The sequence below is a fragment of the Nyctereutes procyonoides genome, unplaced genomic scaffold (assembly GCF_905146905.1).
Source record: "Nyctereutes procyonoides isolate TBG_1078 unplaced genomic scaffold, NYPRO_anot_genome, whole genome shotgun sequence".
Classification (NCBI taxonomy): Eukaryota; Metazoa; Chordata; class Mammalia; order Carnivora; family Canidae; genus Nyctereutes; species Nyctereutes procyonoides.
The window spans coordinates 16,227,855-16,249,497 of NW_026575033.1; the positions used below are offsets into that span (position 1 = coordinate 16,227,855).

The following is a 21,643-nucleotide window of genomic DNA, read 5'->3' on the forward strand; positions in this document are numbered from 1 at the left end:
GCATCTAAAGATGCATGCCTTTCATTAATTCTTGGAAATCCTCAGCTATTATTTTACCAAATACTATCTGTCCTACATTTTCTCCTTCAATAACTCCAATAACATGTGTTCTAAACATTTTCATTTTTCCTTCCCTATAGTTTTTCATGTAGATCTCTACACATTAATATTCCTGATGTTTTCATAGGAAAATAATTTTTGGAGAATCTGTAAATGACTACATCTGCAGAAATTTAATTCAACAATTTACCCAACAAATACTGAGTGACTTGTACACACACTTCTAATCCCAGAGTCAGAAAAGAACTTTCCACTAAAATAATATAGCATTTTATTATTACTGTAGTACCTTAAAGCTTAACGAGAGGAGCATCACCAAAAAATATACTGTAAAATGGAATGAGACCTTTCTAGTGTATATTCATGAAGTAAAATCTTTCAGAAGACATTCAAGGCAAGCTTATACTATCTATATTTTCACATCTCAATGTGTTCTTTCACAAAAAGGTCCCTATGTATCATATCTTTGTCAAAATGCAGTAACTTATGTTTAAAATACTTCTCAGAGAAGAAACAGCTAAGCTGAAAAAATACAAGATATTTTCCTTTGACTTTAAAATTCATTTAATTAATAGTTGTATTCATCGACTTCACAGAAAATCTGTTTCTTGATATTTCAGGGACCTTTCATCATATTTGGTGATTCAATTATTTTCACAGAAAAGAATGTCAGCAGTTTTAGAATGCCAGAACAATAGCTTCATCTGAACCTCTGGGTGCTTCCCCTCCACCTGAAAATATGAAAAGGACAAAGAGCTTGAGTAGAAATAAAATCAGACATAGAACCTAATGGGGGAGAGGGCATATGGTTCCTTAAAATGCTGATGGATGAAATGAGAGATTTAAAACTTAATTGTTTTAAAAGCTAATGCTTTTGAGGCTAATTATCTGTAATGACAACATGTCTGTGAGCTATGTAAATAAGAACCTACAATGAGACACATCTGTCATAATGAAATTGTGACACAGGAGAAATTAGACTAAAGCTTTCCCTATAGTGAGTTTTTAGATAAACTTTTTCTCTGATTAATAAAATGTCCCATTTTATTTGAGATGCTTGCAGTGAGACTTGGAAAGAAATAGGATTGGATTGTTACAGGAATTCTTTATGGATGAATTATGCAGATTCAACCTGATTATTTCATTTATGCTCAGCAGAGGCTATGATTGCTCCATCTGAATCAGCCATTGCCAGATTCTTTGTAGACACACAGGATCTTCTGAGAACTGAAGACTAGTACCTGACATTATTATATGAGCTTATTTACATAGAGAAACTCATTCAGAAGAAATTCTTTTCTCTCTCTCTCTCTCTTTCTTCATCAATAGACCATCATAAAACAGACAGAAACTACTTTGATCTGAGTCTTACCCTGTCTCACATTTTTCTCTCACCTTAACTCCCACCTGTCCCTTTCTGCTGGCTCTTTCCCATTAGTCTAGAAATGTGTGCATGTCTCAGTCATCTAAAAAAAAATTAATTTACAAAAAAATAAAGAAAGCCCTCTTTAAATTCTGCCTATCCACTCACACTCCACTCGCTGAAAGAAGAGCATATCTCCATCTTTGCTTTTAAACTTCCCTTTCATTCTACAACCCCATAGTCATCTGGCTTTTGCCTGGATTAGAAATCTTGTTAAGACCTCTAATAGCAACAAGGACTGAGAAATAGACAATAGAATGTCCTTACCTTGTTTGACCACTCCAGTGCACCCAACATTATTAATGACTCTTTCTCTTCATGAGGTTCTTTACATTCTTGGCATCTAGGACTGCTTTTCCTGCTACATCTCAGTTCTACTCTCTTCCCTGGTCTTTTTTTTTTAATTTTTATTTATTTATGATAGTCACACACACACACACACAGAGAGAGAGAGAGAGAGAGAGAGAGAGAGAGAGAGAGAGAGGGGCAGAGACACAGGCAGAGGGAGAAGCAGGCTCCATGCACCGGGAGCCCGACGTGGGATTCGATCCCGGGTCTCCAGGATTGCGCCCTGGGCTAAAGGCAGGTGCTAAACCGCTGCATCACCCAGGGATCCCTTCCCTGGTCTCCTTATCAACAATCCTCCCACTAAACACTGGTGAGCCTCAGACTTCTATCATGAGGCCCCTTCTCTTCATATTCTACCTGGGCAATTTCATCCTTGCTCACAGTTTTTCCATAAGGCTGAGAATTCCAAAATCTCCATCTGCTATTCAAACTCTCTCCTCAGCTCCTGAGCTCTGAATCTATATATCCCACAGCTCACATTGATGTGAAATAGACACCTCAACTCAATATACCAGAAAAGCTTTACTTTAAAACAATAAAAGGTGTTTCCTGCTATATTCCTTATCCTCTCAGCTCTTCAACCAGGTGCCAAAGAATCAGCTTGTCTCTTCTCTTTCCCCATTGTCTGATCTCAATATAAATCTTGTTGATTTCCCCACCTCCTTCTTCCATTCTCAGTGTCTTACCTATTCCCCTGTCTTCCTTCTCAATGTCGCTGCTGTAATGCACACACTCATTATCCCTTGCTTAGAATATTGTCTCCTAACCAATCTCCCCGTCATTACATTTACTCCTTTCCAGTCCATTCAACTCACTGCCACAATGAACTGCCTAAAATTGCAAATCTCATTCTGTTGTCAAAAACTCTCTACATTGGATATATCTTATGCTCCCCCTCAGACCTTCCAACCTCCCTGTTTCCCAGGCCTCTGTCACTTGCTCTGTCTTAACTATAGCTACACTACACATCTCAATGCATGCCTATAAATATCTTCTGCCTGAGGCCAAAGCCTGGAGCTTCTAGCTCCCCACCACCAGTTCCAGGCTCAGATGGAAGCACCACACACTGGTGGGCCAGGTTCTCCAAGAAGCAAATACCAAGATTCAATTAAACATGTGTTACAGATCTGATTCTGATTGAAAGAGAAAGGGAAGGAAGGAAAGTTGGATAGAAGCATCTTAGACTCTAGTGCAGTTCTAATGAAATGCTGGCAGGACCACCTCAAGCTAAAATCTGTTAGAGACATCCCTGTCTCCTAGGAATAGACCTGCCTTATTATCTCTGCTATGATCAATCGCTGGGACATAGAGAAGAAGTGTGGACTCTGTACAACACAGCATGGTCTCAGATCCTCCAAATCATACTGTTGGATAGACACAGCAGCAATCTACTACTGTATGATGGAAGTGGCACATTTGTGATGGGGCTGGAGCAGGTCCAAAATTATGAGTAAATTATTGTCAGCTGCTGGCTGAGACTGCCTGCCACCTACTTCTACTACATCAAGGCCTCTCCTTCAACCCATGAATTTCTGGGCTGACCAAGTCTTCGAGGAAAAAGACACAGGACTGGCTCATAGTTGTTAGAATGCTATGTTGGTGTAGCTAAAAATGGATAGCTACTGCATTATAGTTCAAAATGTGGGTGACTCTGAAAGATGGTCTGACAAAATGACCCTAAATAGTCTCCTTGACCAGCCCAGTGCTTGCGCAATAAGCCACAAACAGAGTAGATAGGGTAGCAGGGATGAAGATTATGCATGGGCCTAATAACAAGGGCCTCTTATCATCATGGCCAATCTAGCAACTGCCACTTATGAGTGATCAATGTGCCAGCATCAGATGGCCCTCAACATATCATCATCCTTTTAGGTGTCAGCCAATAATCTATCTAGTGGTGAATCAATTTTTCCATGTTGGAGGGGACAGTAATTATTAATCTGTATCAAAATTGATACATATTCTGGATATGTGGTTGCTTTTCCTACCTGTCGTGACTCTATCTGCATCACCATCAAAGCACTTATGGAATGCTTTATCCTTCAGCATATTTTCCACACAATGTTAGCTCCATTGTGGGATGTTTTTCCACAGCCAAAGAGGTGCAAAAGTGGACTTGTTACCAGGAGACACAATGATAATCCTATGTATCCCACCGTCTAGAAGCAGCCAGGAGAACAGAATGACAGCCTATTAAAGGCTCAACTATGGATTCAGTATCTTGTGGGATTTGGGTGTTGTCTTCTAAGAAGTGATACATGGGACAAATCAACAGCTGACATATATATTATGCCTCCAACAATAAGAATATATGGATCCAAGAAGCAGGAGAAGTTCAAGTTGCCCCCTCATCATCAAGCACAGGTGTCCATTGATAGTATTTGTGTTTCTACTTCCTGCAGTCTAAGGTTTCCCAATTAAAGGTCCTAGTTCCCAGAGAAGGGATAGTTCTGCTACTATATATAATAAGAGTCCCATTAAACTTAAAGTTATGACTACCACCTGACCATTTTGAGCTTTAATGCCAATAGTCCAACAGATAAGGAAATGAGGGAGGAGGGGCAAGATGGCAGAGGAGTAGGGTCCCCAAGTCACCTGTCCCCACCAACTTACCTAGATAACGTTCAAATCATCCTGAAAACCTATGAATTTGGCCTGAGATTTAAAGAGAGAACAGCTGGAATGCTACAGTGAGAAGAGTTTGTGCTATCAAGGTAGGAAGACGGGAAAAAAATAAAGAAATAAAAAGCATCCAAGGGGGAGGGGCCCCACACGGAGCCGGGCTCAGGCCGCCCGGGAGCACCCCCAGGACAGGTAAGGCCCATCCCAGAGAAGCAGGAGCTTCGCCAACCTTCCCAGATGGAAAGGCACTCGCAGGGAGCTCAGGCAGGATCCCAGGAGGGGCGGGGATGTCCTCAGGCTCCCGGGGGCACTAACAGAGGACCTGGGCCACGGGGGAGAGCGCGCCACACCCCGCAGCCGAGCTCCCTAAAGGGCTGCAGCGCAGGCACGGCGGGGCCCCGGGAGCAGCTCAGTGGCGGCAGCTCAGGCGGTGGCTCACGTGGAGGGGGCTGCATGCCCCGGGATCGGGATTCCAGCGGTGCAGGCCCGGGAGCCCAGGGTGCCAGGGGACATAGCCCAGGATCCGGTGCTTCCCCTGGGACAGGTGGAGGCCAGGAGGACACAGGACAGCAAGGACGATCCTGCCGCCGGGCAGTCCTGAGCTGTGCAGATCCGCAACCCCCGACCCTGGAGCATCCAGGCCCTTGAGGACTGGGAGCTGCTGTAGTTACTGCTGGAGCTGACTCCAGGGCTGCAGAGCTGGCCGCTGCCACTGTTGTTGTTCCTCCTTGGGCCTCAGGGAATAAACAACCCCCACTGAGCCTCACAGTGGCCTCACAGGATAAACAAGATAAACAGTTCCCACTGAGCCGAGCACCAGGCAGGGGGCTGAGCAGCTCCCCCAGGTGCTCACACCTGAGAATCAGCACAGCAGGCCCTCTCCCAGAAGGCCAGTTAGAAGGAGAGAGGAAAAACAAGTTATTGACCAAAGAGCACTGGAAAGTTCCAGGGGAAGTCCAGGGATTTATAGTATATAGAATCAGAGGATACTCCCCCTTGTTTTTTGTTTTCTGTTTGCTTCCACCATCCCCCCTTTTTTCTCTTTTTTTTCTTCTTTTTTTATTTTTCTTTTCTTTTTTCTCTTCTCTCTTTTTCTCCTTTTCCCAGTACAACTTGTTTTTGGCCACTCTGCACTGAGCAAAATGACTAGAAGGAAAAACTCACCTCAAAAGAAAATCAGAAACAGTCCTTTCTCCCACAGAGTTACAGAATTTGGGTTACAATTCAATGTCAGAAAGCCAATTCAGAAGCACAATTATAAAGCTACTGGTGGCTCTAGAAAAAAGCATAAAGGACTCAAGAGACTTCATGACTGCAGAATTTAGATCTAATCAGGCAGAAATTAAAAATCAATTACATGAGATGCAATCCAAACTAGAGGTCCTAATGATGACGGTTAATGAGGTAGAAGAACGAGTGAGTGACATACAAGTTGATGGCAAAGAGGGAAACTGAGGAAAAAAGAGAAAAACAATTAAAAGATCATGAGGATAGGTTAAGGGAAATAAATGACAGCCTCATAAAGAAAAATCTACGTTTAATTGGGGGTTCCCGAGGGTGCTGAAAGGGACAGAGGTCCAGAATATGTATTTGAACAAATCATAGCTGAAAACTTTCCTAATCTGGGAAGGGAAACAGGCATTCAGATCCAGGAAATAGAGATCCCCCCACCCCCCAAAATCAATAAAAACTGCTCAACACCTCGACATTTAATAGTGAAGCTTGCAAATACCAAAGATAAAGAGAAGACCCTTAAAGCAGCAAGAGACAAGAAATCCCTAACTTTTATGGGGAGAAATATTAGATTAACAGCAGACCTCTCCACAGAGACCCGGCAGGCCAGAAAGGGCTGGCAGGATATGTTCTGGGTCCTAAATGAGAATAACATGCAGCCAAGAATACTTTATCCAGCAAGGCTCTCATTCAGAATAGAAGGAGAGAAAAAGAGCTTCCAAGATAGGCAGAAACTGAAAGAATATGTGACCACCAAACCAGCTCTGCAAGAAATATTAAGGGGTCCCTGTAAAAGAAAGAGGAAGTCCAAGAGAACAATCCACAAAAACAGGGACTGAATAGGTATCATGATGACACTAAATTCATATCTTTCAATAGTAACTCTGAACGTGAATGGGCTTAATGACCCCATCAAAAGGCGCAGAGTTTTAGACTGGATAAAAAAGCAAGACCCATCTAATTGCTGTCTACAAGAGACTCATTTTAGACATAAGCAGCCTGAAAATAAAAGGTTGGAGAACCATTTACCATTCAAATGGCCCCAAAAGAAAGCAGGGGTAGCCATCCTTGTATCAGATAAACTAAAGTTTATCCCGAAGACTGTAGTAAGAGATAAAGAGGGACACTATATCATACTTAAAGGATCTATCCAACAAGAACACTTAACAATCATGAATATTTATGCCCCGAATGTGGGAGCTGCCAAGTATATCAATCAATTAATAACCAAAGTTAAGTCATACTTAGATAATAATACACTTATACTTGGTGACTTGAATGTAGCACTTTCTACAATCAACAGGTATTCTAAGCACAACATCTCCAAAGAAACAAGAGCTTTAAATGATACACTGGACCAGATGGATTTCACAGATATTTACAGAACTTTACATCCAAATGCAACTGAATACATATTCTTCTCAAGTGCACATGGAACTTTCTCCAGAATAGACCACATACTGCGTCACAAGTCAGGTCTTAACCAATACCAAAAGACTGGGATCATCCCCTGCAAATTTTCAGACCATAATGCTTTGCAATTAGAACTAAACCACAAGAAGAAGTTTGGAAGGATTTCAAACACGTGGAGGTTAAGGACCATCCTGCTAAAAGATGAAAGGGTCAATCAGGAAATTAGAGAAGAATTAAAAAGATTCATGGAAACTAATGAGAATGAAGATACAACTGTTCAAAATCTTTGGGATACAGCAAAAGCTTTCCTGAGGGGGAAATACATCACAATACAAGCATCCATCCAAAAACTGGAAAGAACTCAAATACAAAAGCTAACCTTGCACCTAAAGGAGCTGGAGAAAAAAACAGCAAATAGATCCTACACCCAGCAGAAGAGAGTTAATAAAGATTCGAACAGAACTCAATGAAATAGAGACCAGAAGAACTGTGGAACAGATCAACAAAACCAGGAGTTGGTTCTTTGAAAGAATTAATAAGATAGATAAACCATTAGCCAGCCTTATTAAAAAGAAGAGAGAAAATACTCAAGTTAATAAAATCATGAATGAGAAAGGAGAGATCACTACCAACACCAAGGAAATACAAACGATTTTAAAAACATATTACGAGCAGTTGTACGCCAATAAATTAGGCAATCTAGAAGAAATGGACACATTTATGGAAAACCACAAACTACCAAAACTGGAACTGGAGGAAATAGAAAACCTGAACAGGCCAATAACTAGGGAGGAAATTTTAGCAGTCATCAAAAATCTCCCAAGACACAAAAGTCCAGGGCCAGATAGCTTCCCAGGGGAATTCTATCAAACGTGTAAAGAAGAACCATACCTATTCTACTAAAACTGTTCAGAAAGTTAGAAAGAGATGGAATACTTCCAAACTCGTTCTATGAGGCCAGCATCACCTTAATTCAAAAACCAGACAAAGACCCCACCAAAAAGGAGAATTATAGACCAATATCCCTGATGAACACGGATGCAAAAATTCTCAACAAGATACTAGCCAGTAGGATCCAATGATACATTAAGAAGATTATTCACCATGACCAAGTGGGATTTATCCCTGGGATGCAAGGCTGGTTCAACATTTGTAAAGCAATCAATGTGATTGATCATATCAGCAAGAGAAAGAACAAGAACCATATGATCCTCTCAATAGATGCAGAGAAAGCATTTGACAAAATACAGCATCCATTCCTCATCAAAACTCTTCAGAGTGTTGGGATAGAGGGAACTTTCCTCAGCATCTTAAAAGCCATCTACAAAAAGCCCACAGCAAATATCATTCTCAATGGGGAAACACCGGGAGCCTTTCCCCTAAGATCAGGAACAAGACAGGGATGTTCACTCTCACCACAGATATTCAACATAGTACTAGAAGTCCTAGCCTCAGCAATCAGGCAACAAAAAGAAATAAAAGGCATTCAAATTGGCAAAGAAGAAGTCAAACTCTCCCTCTTCACAGATGACATGATTTTGTACATAGAAAACCCAAAAGACTCTACTCCTAGATTGCTAGAACTCATACAGCAATTTGGCAGTGTGGCAGGATACAAAATCAATGCCCAGAAGTCAGTGGCATTTCTATACACTAACAATGAGACTGAAGAAAGAGAAATTAAGGAGTCAATCCCATTTACAATTGCACCCAAAAGCATAAGATCCCTAGGAATAAACCTAACCAGAGAGGTAAAGGATCTATACCCTAAAAACTACAGAACACTTCTGAAAGAAATTGAGGAAGACACAAAGAGATGGAAAAATATTTCATGCTCATGGATTGGCAGAATTAATATTGTGAAAATTTCAATGCTACCCGGGGTAATTTACACATTCAATGCAATCCCTATCAAAATACCATGGACTTTCTTCAGAGAGTTGGAACAAATCATCTTATGTGGAATCATAAAAGACCCCGAATAGCCAGGGGAATTTTAAAAAAGAAAACCATAGCTGGGGCCTCACAATGCCAGATTTCAGGTTGTACTACAAAGCTGTGGTCATCAAGACAGTGTGGTACTGGCACAAAAACAGACACATAGATCAATGGAACAGAATAGAGAACCCAGAAGTGGACCCTCAACTTTATGGTCACCTAATATTCAACAAAGGAGGAAAGACTATCCACTGGAAAAAAAGACAGTCTCTTCAATAAATGGTGCTGGGAAAATTGGACATCCACGTGCAGAAGAATGAAACTAGACCATTCTCTTACACCAGACACAAAGATAAACTCAAAATGGATGAAAGATCTAAATGTGAGACAAGATTCCATCAAAATCCTAGAGGAGAACACAGGCAACACCCTTTTTGAACTTGGCCACAGTAACTTCTTGCAAGATACATCCATGAAGGCAAGAGAAACAAAAGTAAAAATGAACTATTGGGACTTCATCAAGATAAAAAGCTTCTGCACAGCAAAAGAAACAGTCAAGAAAACTAAAAGACAACCTACAGAATGGGAGAAGATATTTGCAAATAACTTATCAGATAAAGGGCTAGTTTCCAAAATCTATAAAGAACTTATTAAACTCAACACCAAAGAAACAAACAATCCAATCATGAAATGGGCAAAAGACATGAAGAGAAATCTCACAGAGGAAGACATGGACATGGCCAACAAGCACATGAGAAAATGCTCTGCCTCACTTGCCATCAGGGAAATACAAATCAAAACCACAATGATACCACCTCACACCAGTGAGAATGGGGAAAATTAACAAGATAGGAAACAACAAATGTGGGAGAGGATGTGGAGAAAGGGGAACCCTCCTGCACTGTTGGTGGGAATGTGAACTGGTGCAGCAACTCTGGAAAACTGTGTGGAGGTTCCTCAAAGAGTCAAAAATAGATCTGCCCTACAACCCAGCAATTGCACTGCTGGGGATTTACCCCAAAGATACAGATGCAGTGAAACGCAGGGACACCGGCACCCCGATGTTTATAGCAGCAATGTCCACAATAGCCAAATTGTGGAAGGAGCTTCAGTGTCCATCGAAAGATGAATGGATAAAGAAGCTGTGGTCTATGTATACAATGGAATATTACTCAGCCATTAGAAACGACAAATACCCACCATTTGCTTCGATGTGGGTGGAACTGGAGGGTATTATGCTGAGTGAAGTAAGTCAATCGGAGAAGGACGAACATTATATGGTCTCATTCTTTTGGGGAATAAAAAAATAGTGAAAGAGAATAAAGATGAAAGGAGAAAAAATGAGTGGGAAATATAAGAAAAGGAGACAGAACATGAGAGACTCCTTATTCTGGGAAACGAACAAGGGGTGGTGGAAAGGGAGGTGGGCGGGGTGTGGGGGTGACTGGGTGACGGGCACTGAAGGGGGCACTTGATGGGCTGAGCACTGGGTTATGCTATACGTTGGCAAATTGAACTCCAATAAAAAATAATTAAAAAAAACCAGAAAAGGAAATGATTTATTGTCTTACTGAATTAATTAAAGAGTTGGTGTTACCACCCCAGAATGGCATGGCTTCAAAGGGGATAATGTCTGAAACCCAAGGGATCCACTGGGTCTCTCTCAGTACTTACATACCCACTATAATGGCTAATGGAAAAATGCAGCATCCATGACCTAAAAAGTACAGGGCAAACAAAGGGTCAGATCACTTGAAGTTCTAGGTCACCTCATCAAAAAAGCAACATGGACCAGCTAAAGTTGGCCCAGGATGAGGGAAGTATAGAATGTGTGATAGAGGAGAGAGATGTTAAATATCAATTAGAGCCTCAGAACCAGCCCCAGTACAGAGATTAGAGCTCATTTCACTAACCCACTTACCTTCTTTCTGGAAACCATAAGTTACCTTCCTGAGAGGAATTCTGTGACTGACTTGTTCCTCCTTTCAGGAGGGAAGCAGTAAGGGCAATTTGTTCTCATAACAACAGAAGCCCAATATTATATCAGAGAAGCCACACATAGTAGAAGGTCACAAGCATATCCAAGGAGCACAAGAGGTCATCTGTACTGCTTCAGATTCTCTCAGTCTTACCTGTCAATCAGTCCTTGGCTATTTGTTCTCCCTCAACCACTGCCACAGTGACCAATTCCAGATTCAAATGGAGTACCACACTGCAAGGCATATACAGTCTGGCTCTCTAGAAAGTCCCAGTGATGCATTCTGAAAGTAGAACGTAGTTAATACCCCAGGGGTGAGCTCTGTTCAATGGGAGACAGAAGGGAAAATGCTAGCAAATGAATTCTCTTTCCATACATCCTCTGATAGAATGCTCTGAGACACAACTTTTTTGTGTGGCCTATTTGGAGCTGTTTCATGTGGCTGAGAAACTGGCTCTGTTTGTGAAGTGATGGCCAGCTTCGTAATGAAGACCTTCTGCTACCTCCTATCCTTCTCTGATTTATAGTACTTTCCCTCAGTCTCATTGCTTTCTCCAGGGAAGCATTAGCATTTAGCCCTCACCTCAGGTTCTGTTGGATAAAGAACCTGGGCTAAGTTTCATTTCATCACTTGTTCCGCCTAAAGAAAACCTCATATCTGGCTCCTGCTGTCATTTTCAATCTCATTACCTATGGTCCCCTTACACTCATCTTTTGGTGATCAAGCAGAGTTATTCACAAGTTTCCAAGCTGCCCACCTTTTTCACAGAATCACATATCTGCATCTGTTCCTTCCTCTGCCTGGAGAATGCTCTCCCACTCACTCCTTCCAATGAACTCCCCCAGTGCTGGGGGTGAAGTCACACAACAATCACTTCACAAAACTTCACTACAATTAATGAAAATGTTTAGAAGCCTCCTTTGAGTCTCCTTGCATAATACTGAAAGGTTAAAAAGAAAAAAAAAGTCACAGATGATTGAATAAATACTTATTCTTCCTATTATGGTAAAAAAGAAAAGAAAAACTTGAAATACAAGAAAATCACTATGGAAACCAGCTGAAATGCATTCCTATACTACTAAATGTAACTGAAAGATTCTCAGCAAACATTGCTGAAGACGTAAAGAAATAAATATCCAAATAAGTTATATACTACAGGTTTTCTGTATAGACAGAAAAAAGTCAAGCTATTGCTAATAAAGCAGTTTATGATATTATTCATCTGGTTTAAAAAAAGAAAGACAACTCATTTTCTTATGAACAACTAAAGGAAAACATATACCAAAGAAGATATATTCTCAATGGTAGCTTCTTTTTTTTTCTTAAAGATTTATTTATTTATTCAGAAAGAGAGAGAGAGAGAGAGAGAGGCAGAGACACAGGCAAAGGGAGAAGCAGGCTCCATGCAGGGAGCCCGACGCGGGACTCGATCCTGGGCCTCCAGGATCACACCCTGGGCTGCAGGCGGCGCTAAACCACTGCACCACCGGGGCTGCCCCTGGTAGCTTCTTTAATAGAAACAATGATTTATGAAAATTTTTGCTTTATGAAATGGCTACTTTGAGAATAAAAAATATTCTGGGATGAAGTCATGGAAACTTTCACATATGAAATCCTGCACTGCATCATTCAGAATCAAGATGTTACAGCAAAGAAGTTAAACCCAGAAGAGCACCAAGTGCTAGAGATGTCAAAAATGTAGTTAACTTTCCCTGGAGATAAGATCTTTAAAATAGACTCCTGTACAATACTTTGTAATGACATGAGGAATAACCTTGGTAATCTTTTGAATGACACAGAAGGGTTTTTTTTTTCTATTTGTGGTAAAATACATAAACGATTTGTTAAATATAACGGTATTACACATCTTTATTATATAAAACACCATGCTCCAAATTTGTCATCTTTTTCGGGGTTGACAAGTGGCCGTAAGAATACGGCGTTTGGAAGATATTTTGAAAGACATGAATACACTTAATCACTTCCTTCAGGGTGAAGCTGCCATTTTGATAATTTTAATTTTGATAATGAGTGAGAAAATAACAGTTTCTTGAAAGAAACATACTCTGGGGAGAGTATTTTGGACAACGGTTGTTTGAAATTATTTCCATTATTATATGATCATACGATCATACAACTGACAACGATATATGCCACCTATCACAAATCTCTCATTTACTCATGTTTTAAAAGTTGACAATTTTTCAAATTTTCCACATGTGAAATTTCAGTGAATCTATACCCACTTACAAAAATACATAAAATTCAGGACCTTTTTATGAGTTTGCATAAATTACTAATTAATATCATGAAACATGGACATCTGATGGGTGATTTTTTAACTAAAATCTTTGCATAATTGGTGAATGGAGTTGAAAACCAGCATCTTGATCGAGCAGGCATAACCAACAATGTACATCTTTAATTTGGATAGATGTGTCTTTGTGGGGTATTTTTCTACTATGACCACCATTAGAAACAACTATGGAAAGAAACTGAGATTTTTCTTGTTTGTTTGTTTGTTTGTTTTGAGAGAGAGAGATCGAGCATGAGTAGGGGGATGAGCAGAGCCTGATACAGGTCTCCATCCCATGACACCAAGATCATGACCTGAGCCAAAATCAAGAGTTGGATGCCTAACTGACTGAACCACTCAGGCACCCAGAAACTGAGTTTAGATTCAGAACTTAAAACCAAGTTTTTTCAAAAATAATGCACATATCCAATCACATGTTTTCAATAACAACTTTTTAAAAATGTAATTGCTTATTTCATCTTTGTCTAATCCTTTTATTAAAGTTCAATTTGTTTTTGTTTGGTATATAATTCATGTATATAATAAATATACATTAAGGGGATCCCTGGGTGGCTCAGCGGTTTAGCACCTTCCTTCAGCCCAGGGCGTGATCCTGGAGTCCCAGGATTGAGTCCCACGTCAGGCTCCCTGCATGGAGCCTGCTTCTCCCTCTGACTGTGTCTCTGCCTCTCTCTCTGTGTGTCTCTCATGAATAAATACATAAAATCTTGGGCAGCCCCAGTGACACAGCAGTTTAGCGCCTCCTTCAGCCCAGGGCCTGATCCTGGAGACCTGGGATCAAGTCCCACGTCAGGCTCCCTGCGTGGAGCTTGCTTTTCCCTCTGCCTGTGTCTCTGCTCCCACCCCCTCTGTTTCTCATGAATAAATAAATAAAATATTTTAAAATAAATAAGTAAATAAATAAAATCTTTAAAAATAAATAAACAAATAAATAAATAAATAAATAAATAAATAAATATTAAGAGTACATTAAGTACATTAAGACTATTTGGCAATGATTTCCTGGATATAAAATTAAAAGTGTAGGCAACAAAAGAAAAAAAAGTAGATAAATTAAACTTCCCTAAAATTACAAACTTTTGTGCATCAAAAGACACTATCAACAGAGTAAAAAGACAACCTATAAAATGGGAAAAATATTTGCAAATCATGTATTTGATAAGGCATTAATATCCAGAATACATTTTTACAACATCTATAACTCAACAACAGAAAACAAACAACCCATTTCAAAACTTGGCAAAGGACTTAGATTAACATTTCTCCAAAGAAAATATACAAATGATCATTAAGCATAAGACACTCAAAATCACTAGTTATTAGGGTAACACAATGAGATACCATATTCATTAGGATGATTATTATTAAAGACAAAACAAAACCAGAAAATAACAGATGTTGGTGAGGATGTGGAAAAATTTGAACTCTCATTTGCTGCTGGTGGGAATGTATCATGGTGCAGCCACTGTGGAAAACAGTATGGCAGTGCTTCATAAAGGTAAATATAGAATTACCATATGATGCAGCAAGTCCACTTTTAGGTATATGCCCAAAGAAACTGAAAGCAGGGACTCGAACAAATAATTGTACACCAATGTTCATATCAGCATCATTCATAATAAACACATATATAAATATTTATTCTATTACTAATATATATTAATAATAATACAATTATTTTGTTATATATTAGGTTATATTTTTGTGTATATTTTATACAAACACATACACACACACAATGGAACATTCTTCAGCTTTAAAAAGGAAGGAAATGCTGAACAAGCTACAATAGGAATGGACCTTAAAGACATTATGTGAAGTGAAAAAAGCCAGACACAGAAGGACAGATATTGTATCATTCCACTTATTTGAAGTACCTGGAGTAGTCAAATTCATAGAGACAGGAAGAATGTTGATTGCCAGGGCCTGGGGATAGGGGAGAATGAGTAGCTGTTGCTGAAATGGATACAGAGTTTCAGTTTGAGAAGATGAAAAATTCGGGAGATGGTTGTACAACAATGTAGATGGACTTCATGCCACTGAACAGTGAACCTTGAAGTGGTCGACTTCTACATTATATCTATTTTACCACAATAAAAATAGTAATAGGGATCCCTGGGTGGCGTAGCGGTTTGGCGCCTGCCTTTGGCCCAGGGTGCGATCCTGGAGACCCGGGATCAAATCCCACGTCGGGCTCCCGGTGCATGGAGCCTGCTTCTCCCTCTGCCTATGTCTCTGCCTCTCTCTCTCTCTGTGTGTGTGTGACTATCATAAATAAATTTAAAAAGATTTAAAAAAAAGTAATAAAAAAGAGTATATGACTAAAATGTCTGTACATCTGAATGACAGACAATAAGGGTCGATGATGGAGCATTCTTCATCCTGAGCACAACTGCACATGTTCAATCAAATGATTGTGAAAAGAGAAAAGCGGGAGGAAAGGAAGTCTACCTTGGAATTAGGGACATGGAGGCATTATGTCCTGTGTATCTCTTTGAAGGATACAAACATTGGGTGCCCTGGAAGATTCCAGCAATATGTTCTCCTGGAACATGGAGACTTTTCTCAACATCTAATCTGCCCTTCTCCATCTTCCTAAATTCTGTCCCCACAGTGTTTTCAACTTCACAACAGCTGCCAAATTCGTAAAAGCTAAGTGGAATTTCTGATAACCGAGAAGCATGCCTCAGTGAATACAGTAGGAAAATTCATACCACCTTTCCTAAGCATACAAAAAGAGCTGCATTCAGGCAAAAGCCTCCATTGGTGTCACTTAGAGAAGAGAAGGAAAGTGTGCCCACATGCCTAACACCACTCACAGACAGGCTCAATGTATTAAGTGTCGCAAATTTTCTGAGCCAGGATCCAGGGTCTAATTATGATGAATTAAAATAAGAAAACTTTGCTCATTTTTGTTCTCCCAAATTCTATGTTTAGAACCTTATTCTAATTAAAACCTTTGGAATTAAATGCTATTAACATTGATACATACAATATGTGATAATTCTTTTAAAAGATAATGAAGTTTAAAAACCCCATAATGCTCTCAATTTAAAATATTATTCTATGCCTAGGGCAAACATCAAAGAACAGTCTCCTTTTATTAAAGATCACCTGGAAGATAGAAAATACTTAATATGTGTGATGGTAAATCTACAAAGAAAAAGAAACATCAAAAGGCTGCTGTTAGAATCTATGGCACTCCAGTATTAAACACTGAAAAACCAATAAAGTGTCATTTCATATTTAAAGCAAGCATGCTAACCTCCAGATACAGAAGTTATAGGGATGCATTCTTCCTTTAGAAGAAAAATGATATTCTGACAGAAACTTCTTATATTAATGCATTTTGCTTTACAAACAAAATTGATATTAGCAGCTCTGCTGGCTGGGCAACAAAATTTAAAAGCAAAGGGAGGAAATAAAATAGGAATGTGAAATGGAAGAACCCTTGTTTTGTCATTATTTTATAATTTCCTCATTAGAAAGTAAGGAGGGCAGAAACCATATCATTTTGCCCATTTCTATGTCCTCGTAGGTAGTAGGCCTAGTAGGTATTTCATAAATACTTATTAAATGGATAGGTAAAAGTACAAAGTTAGGCATTCATTAAATGTATTTCAAATAAAAATTGCCAAAAATAGGCCAAAAACTTGGTTAGTTACAGAACTGAAACCTCATCTCACTAGGATTGGCACATGACTTGTTTGTGGCAGAATTTCAACTTAGACTACTGTGTTTATTCCTTTCCCCTAAAATTTGTGCTACAGCTTACAGGAACAGAGTGAAGACTGCCCGTTATGTTGCTATACCAAACTTCTCTATCTATTCCCCAACAGCTGAGACAGGAAATGAGACAAGGAAGGATGAATGTCCAGCTTTCTTCAACCACCAAGAATAAAAGGAAAAAGCAAAATGTCAACAGCAGTGCAAGCAGATCTTGAAAGAAAAGGGGAGAAGAGGAAAGAGCCAGAAAAGTACCACCCTTGCTAGATCTGAAGATTTAGCATCATTTCACAATTCCCTGATTTCAATTCCAATTGGTCTTAATATTCTCTGGGGTCCTTCTCAGTACTAGCCTTGAACATCAAAGAACTGATTACAGTACTAAATGTCTTTTCCTCCACCAAATGTGTGCCATTTGAACCTAAAGGTGATGTACCACTATACACCAGGTCAAAGTGATATTTCACATAATTAGGATTTTATTTTTCTGACTACATACTTTTCGGGTAACAGAAAAGTTACCCAAGGCTTACTAAAATGTCTAAATATTTCTATTGTATTGAAAAAATAGAAGTTTCATTTTTATTTTAAAAAATGTCAGGGGAAAGAAAAACAATTGTAAAGCACAGACAATATTTAGATGTCAAAGAAAATAGGAACATTGCATTTGCTTTTATTTTTTTTCACTTTTTTTTAAGATTTTATTTTATTTATTCATGAGAGGCACAGAGAGAGAGAGGCAGAGACACAGGCAGAGGGAGAAGCAGGCTCCATGCAGGAAGCCCGACATGGGACTCGATCCTAGGTCTCTAGGACACGCTCCGGGCTGAAGGCATCGCTAAACCGCTGGGCCACCAGGGCTGCCTTGCATTTGCTTTTGAATAAATTATAAAAAGAGATGATCTAGTTAGAAAGCACTGGTCAGTGCATATAGTAGAAAAGCAGTACCTGTCCTCTGTCCTGCCATCTTTTCAGTTTTAGTAGAGCTAATGCTGAGATTTATCATCAGTCATTATCCAAACCCATCTGTAGGATTTCCTAATTCAGTCATGAATATAAGCATAGACTTCAGGTACCGAGGAGGAATACAGTTCTAATTCCTTCTTCCTCTATGTTGTAATTATTTAGTTTTCACAGCAATCTTTTTGGAAGGATTGGTTGTAAGTGAAAATGAAATTTGTTTCCAAGCAAATGCCTCACAGTACACTCAATATAAAACAAAGTGCCCTTCTCCCAACATATACTTAATAAGTGCTGGTTGATACCTTCTTTACCTGGAGTAGATGGTTCTGATTCTCTTTCTACACAGCAGAGACTGTTATACTGGCCAGTTGTTTCCAAATTCTACCCCTTGAGAATTACAAAAAATGTTAGTAAATGCTACAAGAAAAACAAAATCTGTTTTAAAAAGTTTAAAAGACCCTGGCTTAGAGAAAATTAGAATGATTTGTTTGCTACCAGCTTTTAACACTCCCTTATAGCTAATACAAATAGAGAATCTCCCAAACAGGGTTCTAATACAAACTATTTTCCAAACTTTTTTGGCACCTTTTTTTCTCAAAACATCTTGGGGACAAAATGTCTCTTTCTCTTTACCTGTGTCAGAAAAAGTCACTTTAAGCCATTCTTAGCTTTAATTTCCTGGTGGAAATCAATTCTCATATTATTTCTCTATTCAAAATCTGCCAGCAGTTTAAAATATTTCAGGTTAATTTAAGGATATAACAAAAAATCCTTATTTTAGCTTGTAAATCTGACCCTTTCCAAGGAATGGCACCTCCTGGTGCCCAGTCTGGTCTGGGTTCCTCATGCCTGTGCTTCCACCATGCCACAGTTCCAGTGACTGTTCACTTCTGTCTTTCACAAGCCTTCTGCATAACAGGTACTGTATAAATGTTTGTTGAAATGGATGGATGAATGAAGAGTCCTCGTCTAACACAAGTGATGGGGATACGGGGTGGAATTTAATGTCAACAGATTGTTAAAGAACACTCCACTACTAAACTCTTGGTTTTCCATGTGACATACTGTACAGCTTATTTAAATCACTAAGGAACTGGCCAGAACTCTACCCATTTATGGTAAAGAGAAAATTTCACTTTTATTTTTAACCATATCAGACATATAAACATCCGATAGTATAAAATCTACACACATATATTCTTCCATCCACTGGTGGTTAGTTATTCATCTATGATTCTACTTTTCTATTACTACTAGATTCCCTTTCTTGACATTTGAGAATTCTAATTAACAAGAAGCTGGTATTTTTGAGTATCATAGAAATGTTTTTTTAAGGAGAAGGAAAAATATGATTCCAAATAAATATCAGACCGCTGGTAGAGTGGTACATTTGTGCCTTATGAAGCAGGACATAGAGGTCCCAGTGGGTTCAGGATATACTCATTGGGAGTATATCAGGATAACTGGGATATTATCCTATGCAAATGAACTAACATTGCCAAAAGTCTATGACTTCATGCTTGCATGAAGCCTCCAAATCCTAATGAGCTCCATCGCTGCAGCCACGAGCTGCAATCTGACAGGGCTGCCAACAGCCCTACCAAATTGCTAATGGATTTTCCTGCTTCTCTGCTCAAGTACAACAGAAATGTTGTGTGCTAAAACTTCCAATTAGGAAGAGGGAAGAAAAAAGAACTGCAATAATTTTCTGAAATCATAAACTAGGAGATTTACTTTTTACTTCCTTATTCTGTTGCTTTTGTTTCCCTTTTCAGTTTAATACAGTCCTGAAGTCTAAGACATGTTCTAACTTGTTATTTATATGGATTATGATAATCAGAATCAGGATTGCATTTATGCATGGAGGGAGTAACCACCTATTTGGTGTGATCACCTATATGGTGTGCTTCCTTTCTCAAAAATAATACCCCTTCTACATATTCTGAAAGCTTGAAAAACTGAGAGCTATAATATAAGATAGTAAAGACCTGTCTTCTGGAAGAAGTCCTTTGGGGTGGCCTATGTTAACATTATATTTGACACTCCTCTTATATACACAGTCACATAAGTATGAAGGCACTAGATATCTAAAGGGTAAAAATACAGCTATGCCCCTAAAGTCTTCATCTACTTCATAGTTTTGCTTAGTGATAGAATTAGTTTAAATTACATATGTACATAATTCATTTTGTCTGTCCATTTAATCTATCATAGTGCTAAGCACTCTATAACTATGTGCTTAACTGAATAAATCAATGTTTTTGACACAAACAGGATTAAAAATATTTAAAAACAAAATGAAGCAAAATCAGAACATTCTTCTGCAAAAGTGTTAGAATTGATTAGTGTTAAATGTGTCAGAAAGAGGGATAGCCCTTGGGGTTATGGGATGAGTATGTCCTGAACCTGGGATAATATAGATTCACTGCACTGAAAGAAGCAGGTCTGGTTTGATTCTGCTCTGAAAAAAATAGATAGTACCTGGATGGTATGTCTCTATCTCTACACTAGTTACTGAACAGAATATTGAATTAGGTATGATCTTTGCTTTGTACACACTGATTTAACACTAATTATCTCTTTCTAGTTTACCAATCCTGAGGCAAATCAAAATATTTCAAGTTCAAAATATTACTTATGACTCTTAAGAACACTTATTCTAAGATGCTGTGGTAGATCAAAAAAATGGCTTCCCAAAAGATGCCCAAGTCCTAGTTCCTGGAACCCGTCAACGTTGCCTTATTTGGGAAGATAGTCTTTGCAGATGAATTAAATTCAAGATTTTGAGATGGGGAGGTTATGCTGGATTATCTGGATTATGCCATCACATGTATCCTTGTAAGAAACAGATGACAGACAGACACAGAGAGGAGAAAGTAATGTGAAGACAGAGCAGAGCCTGGAATGATGTGGCCATTAGCCAAGGACTGCCAGCTGCCTCCAGAAGTCAGGAGGGCCAAGGGAGGGTTCTTCCCTAGAGCTGTCAGAGGGAGTGTAGTCTTGCTAACATTTTGATTTCAGACTTCTAACTCCAGAACCATGAGAGAATTTCACAGTTGTTTTAAGTTGTGTTGAGCCACCAACTTCCTGACAATTTGCTGTAGCAGGCACAGTAAACTATGGTGCAATTTTCCCTCAAAGAAATGACAGATGAGGAAGGGCAATAATGCAGATTCGTACATAACAAGAGTATGAAGTAGCATGTCACAAGTACCCCCAAGAAAGTGCAGAGAGCTATTCTTGGAAGTTTATCTTGTAGAAATGTATAACATAAGATAGGGGGACCCTAACTGGCAATAGGAAGATCTCTTTGAAAAGTATGGTTTTACTGCAACATACTAGATAAGTGCCTAAAACTTATTATCTACCCTCAGTTTGAAACATACTAACTGTAAAATGTTGGCAAGACATGTACATGATAATGAAATTCAGGAAGCAAGAAATTTAGAATAGCCCAAGAGAGACATTGGGGCTGGATGTGTAGGTGCAGACATCATCCATAGATGTGATTATTACAGCCAAGAGATGGGGTAAAATTTATAAGAGATAGGGTGTAGAATACTCAAGTAGAGAGAGAAGTGTGGAGAGTGTCTCTCTGGAAAATGTAATGGAATTACCCAG

At 39.1% G+C, this 21,643-nt stretch overlaps 1 long non-coding RNA gene across 1 annotated transcript in view; it reads right to left on the reverse strand.

Annotated features, from left to right (window-relative positions):
• Window positions 1–314: 314 nt before the first annotated feature.
• LOC129504627 (uncharacterized) overlaps window positions 315–21,643 on the reverse strand; it is a 61,363-nt gene continuing 40,034 nt past the window's right edge. The window contains exon 3 of the long non-coding RNA XR_008663389.1: window positions 315–791. This is a non-coding gene — a long non-coding RNA (uncharacterized LOC129504627). The remainder of the gene's footprint in view (window positions 792–21,643) is intronic.